This window comes from Plecotus auritus, assembly GCF_963455305.1.
Source record: "Plecotus auritus genome assembly, chromosome: 11".
Lineage (NCBI taxonomy): Eukaryota > Metazoa > Chordata > Mammalia > Chiroptera > Vespertilionidae > Plecotus > Plecotus auritus.
The window spans coordinates 32,270,935-32,278,739 of record NC_137777.1 but is presented as its reverse complement, the minus strand read 5'-3'; positions in this window follow the sequence as shown (position 1 = coordinate 32,278,739).

Genomic DNA, 7,805 nt, shown 5'->3' with positions numbered 1-7,805 from the left:
ATACTTAGTCAAATTTATAGAGACAGAAAACAGACTGGTGGTTGCCAAGGTTATGGGGAGTTGTTTAAAGGATACAGACTTTCAATTTTGTAACATGAAGAGAGTTCTGGAGATTGGTTGCACAATGTGAATGTACTTAACACTGTTGAACTGGTTACTTAAAACTGATTAACATGGCAAAGAACTTATATGCATACTAGAGGCCCAGTACATGAATTCGTGCACAGGTGGGGCCTGCATCCTATCCAATCCAGGACCCTCGGGAAATGTCCGACTGCCGATTTAGGCCCTCCCCTGCTGGCCTGATCGCCCCCTAACTGCTCTCCCCTGCCAGCCTGATCGCCCCTAACCACCTCTGCCTTGGCCCCTACCACTGTGGTTTTGTCTGGAAGGACATCCGGAAGATGTCCAGTCTAATTAGCGTATTACTCTTTTATTAGTATAGATATGCATAACCCCTGGACACAGACAATAGTGTGGTGAAGGCCTGGGGCAGAGGGCAGGGTGGGGGTGAGTGTGAGCTAGAAGGGAACAATGGAGGAAAAAAGAGGACATCTGTAATACTTTTAACAATAAATTTTAAAAAACTGTTAAGGTGGGAAATTTTATGTTATGCACATTTTATCACAATTAAAAAATATAAACAGGTTAGATAAAACGCTTTGGAACCTTGCTGTTAGAAAACACATATTTGTTGATGAATTAGTCTAGCTATTAGAATAGATGGCCATCCAACCTGGATACTTAGAATTTTGATGATAGCTATTAGCCAGGTGAGTGTTCTTAAATTTTCCCCATCAGCGTACACATAGAAAATAATTCTATTTTAGGCACATGTGGGTAATGGAAGGGCCTGCTTGAGGCTGGAGGACATTGGTCCATGGCCTCTGGCTGTTCTAGCATCCAGCTGCCTTGCCAAGTGTTGACCATCTGCACTCTCGTCATCTCTTCCTGGCACACCTGCTGGGAAGCTCCCACCAGGCATCTGTTCATGTGATAGTGACGTCAGTCAAGGCTGGCAAAGCAAGTTTATGCAACCCGCAGCTCTAAAAAGGTGGAGCAGTTCCGTTCAGACTGTTTTGGAGCTTGCTGATTTTACCTGCAAAGCCTAAACATTGCAGTTGATTAACTGCTATTAGATGGTCCTCAGATGTTAGTTAAGAGACTAGGTTGAAAATAAGAATAAGCACTAGTCGTTTATTAATGCAGATAAAGCACCACTACCAGACCCTGAGAGATTATTTGTAGCATTCAGTATTACTGTTGAATATGAATGTAAATATTAATCACTCTTGATAGGATTAATTTTTCTCCCTACCCAACCATGCATGACTTCTAATGACATAACTTATCCTAACCTGGAGTGGGTATTTTCTGAAGGCACATCATTAGGAAAATAGATCCCCCATATAAGACATTACCATTGTGCTACATCATTACATAGTATGTCTGGGTACACTTAATTCCAAAATAAAACAAGAATCTTTCTGTATCTTAGATCAAACACTGCCTATGTCATTATTAGACTGTATGTTGGCTTTTTTAAATGTCATTTTAGGTAAAAATGAGAGTGATGTTTCTGGAAAATTAGACTGTGGCAGACTACAGGTGAAAGATACTCTTCTCTTTGGAGGGGGGGTGATTTCCCCTCCCCTTGAGTCTGCCTGGACTCTGTGACTTGTTTGATTGTAAATGATGCTGCATTATAAAAGGCTAGGTTAGCCCTAACTGGTTTGGCTCAGTGGACAGAGTACTGGCCTGAGGACTAAAGGGTCCCGGTTTTGATTCCCTCAACGTCATGCACCTCAGTTGTGGGATCCATCCCTGGCCCTAGTCAGGGTGCATGCAGGAGGCAATAAATCGATGTGTCTCTCTCACACAGATGTTTCTCTCTCTGTCTCCCTCCCTCCCTTCCACTCTCTCTAAAAAGACAATAGAGTGGGGAAGGCCTGAGGCGGGGGACAGAGGTGGGCTAGAAAGAATCAATGGGGGTAGGGGGAGGGACATATATAATACTTTCAACAATAAAGATTTAATTTTAAAAAATCAATGTAAAAATATCCTCGCGTGAGGATTAACAACAAAGGCTAGGTTACCAAAGCCTGACCTCCTAGAATTCTGCTTTCTGAGTACAACGGGTTAAGTACAGCTATGAGCTTGGATATGCTCAAACAGTACTGACTTCTGCAGACTAAGAATTTTCTCTAGAGATCAAAATTGAAACAGAAAAACACATTTTAGACATCTCTCAAAAAGTGAGGAAAATGGGGAGAAAAGCATAGATGGAGTTAACCTTAGCTAAATATAAGACAGACTAGAAGCCTGGTGCACAAATTTTGTGCACCGGGGGTGAAGGAGAGAATCCCTCAGCCTGGCCTGTGCCCTCTTGTAGTCCAGGAACCCTCGCTCCTTACCACCCGCTTGTTCGCTGCTCCTTACTGCCTCGCTGCTTGCTCCTTAACACTGCCGTGGAGGCAGGAGAGATTCCCGCCACCACTGCTGAGCTCATCAGCCGTGAGCCTGGCTTCTGGCTGAGCGGTGCTCCCCCTGTGGGAGCGCACTAACCACCAGGGGGCAGCTCCTGCATTGAGTGTCGGAGCCCTGGTGGTGAGTATCATAGCAACTGGTTATTCTAGTCACTGCACCGTAATGGTCGCCTAGGCTTTTATTATATAGACTAGAGGCCTGTTGAATGAATATTTGTGCAACAGGCCTTCCTTTCCCTGGCTGCTGGCACCGGTTTTCCTCTGGCACCCGGGACCCAGGCTGCAGTGGAGCCAAGCCTTCAGCCTTCAGGCTTGGCTCCAGCCACAGCGGAGCCTTCAGTCTTCAGTCTTCCCTCGGGCGGAGCCTTTAGTCTTCATTCTGTGCCTGTGTATGCAAATTAACCCAACAAAATGGTGGGTTAATTTGCATACCCACTCCTGATTGGCTGGTGGGCATCACGGAGGTACAGTCAATTTGCATCTTTCTCTTTTATTAGTGTAGATAATTCATCCAAAGAAAAATTCAAGTAATACTTAACTAAGAATATAAATGACTAATATGCTGCATCTATACTTGTTTTACCTCTTGGCATTCTGGTCACAAGCCTCCAGAAATCTTCAAAGCATTCCAAAATTGAAAGAATCTTCTCAAGGACCCATCAACATTGAGTTCCTGTTTTGGTTGAAATAAATAGGCTTCCAAATCATCACATTATTATTATGATTAAATGTTGAGAGGAGTTTTGGGAGATGATTCTAAGAACAATATAGTGACTTTATTTTTCATCACATTTCAAATTTTGTAAAAAGTACTATCTATACCTTTTAAGATATAAACAAATTTTAGAACTAAAAGAAATGATCCCTATTTCACAGTCAGTAGAGAGTCATGCAAGGATTGCCTTAACTCAATTGGTGAGAGGTGCATAATCATTTATTTTGTTGTATAACACTTTACAGAGGTGAAGTGACTTGTCTAAGGTCTCACTGATGCTAAATGGTGGCATAAGGAATAAGATCCAGGTTAGAGTCATTTTCTCTCCCCCACTAGGGCTGGGGAACCGTTTTTCTGACAAGGGCCATATGGATATTTATAACATCATTCGAAGACCATACAAAATTTTCAACTTAAAAATTAGCCTGCTATATTTGATCACACATTTAATTAACTCACCCCCGATGCCTTGGCAGAGTCAGACCAAACGATTTTGTGGGTTTTATGTGGCCCATGGGCCAGATGTTCCCCACCCCTGCGCCTAAGCCATGCTGCATTTATATATTACCTTGCTCCTAGAGAAATCTATAGGAGACACAGACATTTGAGAAATAAACAACTTCAAACATGTAACCTGATGAGCTCATTGCCATGATTTATTTTTTTTAATGTGTTTTTACTGATTTTTGGAGAGAGAGAAAAGAAGGGAGAGGGAGAGAAACTTGGATGTTAGAAACGTCGATTGGCTGCCTCCTGCATGCCTCTACTGGGGATTGAGTCCACAACCCTGGCACGTGCTCTGATGGGGAATAGAACCAAAAACCTTTTGGTACATGTGACGACGCTCAACCATCAGAACCACACCTGCCAGGGCACATTACCATGATTTTAAACTACTAAAACTGAATTGAAAAACTGGTTCAAGCATGTAATATGATGGGCCATGCTGTTTTTGTTGGTTGGTTAACTGAAGCCAAAGACAGATAGAGAGAACTTCCTCTACACTCCAGCCTCCAGTTCACCTTGGTTCATGTTATATTGGCCACACATTAAGTTCTATGATTTTTAAAAAATATATCTCAAATAAAAGCAGGAGAAATCAAAGTTGGTTATACTGAGATGGGTTAATTAAATTTATTTCCAACCTTTTGCTCTGTTTACTTTAAATGGCATATTTTTCAAAACTTAGATTTATACACAAAGGAAGTCAGACTCATAACTGTATCAATAGGACAGGGAGATATCAGTAGAAATGAAGTGTGCGTTTGTGTGCATATTAGAAATGGCAAGCCTTTTCTCACTAAAGAGCTGTAAAGCCTCCAAAGTCAACATGCGCCAGTAGGTTCCCTACAGAGCCTGCTCAGCTCTGGACCCAATAGCCAAGATCAAGGCCATTTGCTGTTAAGAACAGACCTTGAACAGTATTTATCAAGGTCTTTTTTATTTTTTTAAAGCACCACAGCTGTTTGGAACATTGAAACCAAACTGCACTTGCACAAAGCCTTGTTCTTTTTGGGTGTCCTACTCCTTATGAGGTAGTTCTGTCCTAGATCTATAAGCTCTAGAATAAATGACATTAAAAAAAACAACAAACTGCAATACCATTGCCACACTGTCACTAAAAATCCAAACCAGGATGTAATGGATGGGGAAAATGCTATTTACAACTTCTAAGGTAGGCAAATCCTATTGAATGAACTCCCCACCTTCTTCTACTGAAAAACTCAGTTGGTTTGACTAAGGGCCTAAGTTTATGATTCGAGTCAGAAGAGGCTCTACGTAATAGGGAGAATTTGGAACTCCAGGAAGCACTAACCTCCAAGTAGGGAGCATGGAGTTGGTGCAGTGGCATAAGCCTGGGGGAGCAGCAGAAAAAGGTCGAGGAGACTCTCTAGGGCTGAACAGCAGGACTTTTGAAAATAGAAATGTGTAGTGTCCTATTATAGTTGTACTTTGTTTTTTTGCTGAAATATTTCTTTCTCTTCCTATGCAATAAAGTCAGTGGCTGAAAGGAAGAAGGCCTTGAGTGTGAAGTTTTGTTTTTGCTGGGCTTTGCTTTTTGGGAGGGCAGGGGAGGGGAGGAAACCAAGGAGAGTGTTCAAGTCCGACATCTGTGTCGATGTAGTCTAGGACAGGAGCCACATATGAGGGGCGGTGGGTGACTGTTCATAAATTGAACTTATAACTAAATAGAAACAGAATTCTCTGTGGTGAGAAGTGGTGACTGCAAAGATATAAAAGATCCAAGAATTGAAATCTGAGTAATTAGAATTTAGCCAAGAAAAGAAAAAAAGGGGTGGAGGGAAGAGTTAAGGAGTAATTCTGTGGCAGTGCATCCAAATGAAGAACACGTAACTGAAGGAGTTGAAACACTAGTGGGGCAATTTTAATACTTTCCAGGGAGAATTATCATCAGTGATACACCAAAGTGATAAACATCTGAGCAGTGTTTAATGGGTAGTTATCACACTGAAAAAACCCTAAGGTCTAGAGTACATTGACACTATCAATACTTTTACAATTAAACATTATTACATTTCTGAAAATGCTAGTTTTGTTTATTTTTAATTGAATTTATTTGGGTAACATTAATAAAATTATACCGGTTTCACGTATACAATTCTAATACATCCTCTGTATATTGTTTTCACCACCCCAAGTCTCATTCCATTACAATTTGTCCCCCCTTTACCCTCTTCTACCTCCCCCAACTCTGCCCCTCTGGTAATCACCATACTGTTATCTGTGCCTAAGAGTATTTTTTCTTTCTTTGCTTAATCCTTTCACATATTTCACCCAGCCCCCAATTGCCTTCCCCTCTACAGTGCTCACTCTATTCTCTGAAAGAAAATGCTAATTATATTTAGCCTAGTGTTCCTTATCTATACTGCAGGAGGTCAGGAAAAAGCAGGGCTGATATTGATGTCTGGGTAATTCCTTGCTCTTATCTGAACAAGTAACTTTTATCCTCTCCCTTTATTTTATTAAACCTGCTAAGGAGAAGCTAATGATGGACATCCTTTCCCAGCCCACACACCCTCTGGTGGAGATGATAAGTAATCAAATTCCCACACACTGATGTCCTAATGTTAACTTGTCAAAGGTAATTCCAGATTTTTTTTTACTATCAGAAGCTTCTTGATCTTCGTAAAGATTAACAGGGCCTGTGACCTTAAGCATTTATTGCCAGATGATAACATCTGAAAAAAAACCATTGCTGTTTCCTCAGGTGCCTCCCCCTCCACAGACTGTTTTATAAGATTGGAGTCCTTTTATGAAAGAAGTTAAATAATAATCAACAATAGCATTTTTTATATTGTTAATTGCTCCCAAGCAGTGATATTTGCTATAGTAATCTCTTTTCTTATATTAAAGATAACCATCTCCTCCCACCCCCAACGATTTAATGATTTTTAAAAGGTTGTATTAAGAGCTTTTCCAATTTCTAGGTTTATTAATAAACTTTCTGGCTTACAGTTGATTAAGAATACCAGATTCTTGCACTAGATCAATGTAAAAAAGAATCTGATATTCATATCTCCACGTTTTTTTTTAAAAGGACATAATATTCTTATAGAAATAGTGCCAGACCCTTTCAAATACTGATTTTTCTGCCACATCATTTCAGATGTATTAAAATTGCAAGGAAGATAGCAAACATTGAGGAAAAATGTAACAAAACATTGAACTGCATTAGAATACTCCACACAAAAATGTTACATAGGACCAATATTATCAAATCATAAGTTAGCATTTCACCTGAGGATGTTTTTGGTGGTGAAGCTCAGAGTTACCATATTTGCTGAATATCCTTTAGAAAAGGACTTAACCTTTATCAGTCATCTATAAAACCAGTATCCAGATATTTCCGTGTGTACACTCAAATGAGCAATAAGAAATGAGATGCTGGTTACCCAAGCACTGCAGGATGATGGAAACGGAAACACACCAAGAGGAAGGAGACACTGGCTCCCACTCTACTCAAAATGTGATTGTTACAAGGCATTTACCTTTTTTCCTCATGAAGATCATGGGGATAACATTTATCTGTTTATCTCCCAGGTTTCTCATCAAGGCCTTGCCCTACCGAATCCTGTTCACATGTGGCTCTTCTCCTACATATTTTAGGAGGGAGAACTTACTGTTTCGGAAAAAGTTCTCAGTAAATCAGAAAGTTTGGGATGTAATATTTAGAAATATACAGGGAACAAAGAGAAAAGAAAGAAGATAAAGGAAGAAGAATGGAAGTGAAAGTTTATGTATTGGAGATTGTGTTGGTTAGATAACAAACCTATCCCACCACTACCTCCAACCCCCACATACATATAGTACAAAGATGATAACTTGGCAGATAGTCTATGAGTAAAAATAAGTACCATTATTTATAACAGGAAGAATAATGAGAAAATAACCAAATGTACTTTTATGTACTTAACTATTTAAGTCAAATCTTAACTTTGATTGGAGAATCACCCATAAAAGTGGAATTAGGGGGCCTATTTTCAGGTATGAAATAAAAAACTTAAGTGATAAAATTTAAAAACCTAGAAATGCAAACACCTTTTATAATTTTATTTTCACTAAGAGATTACATTTTAAAAATC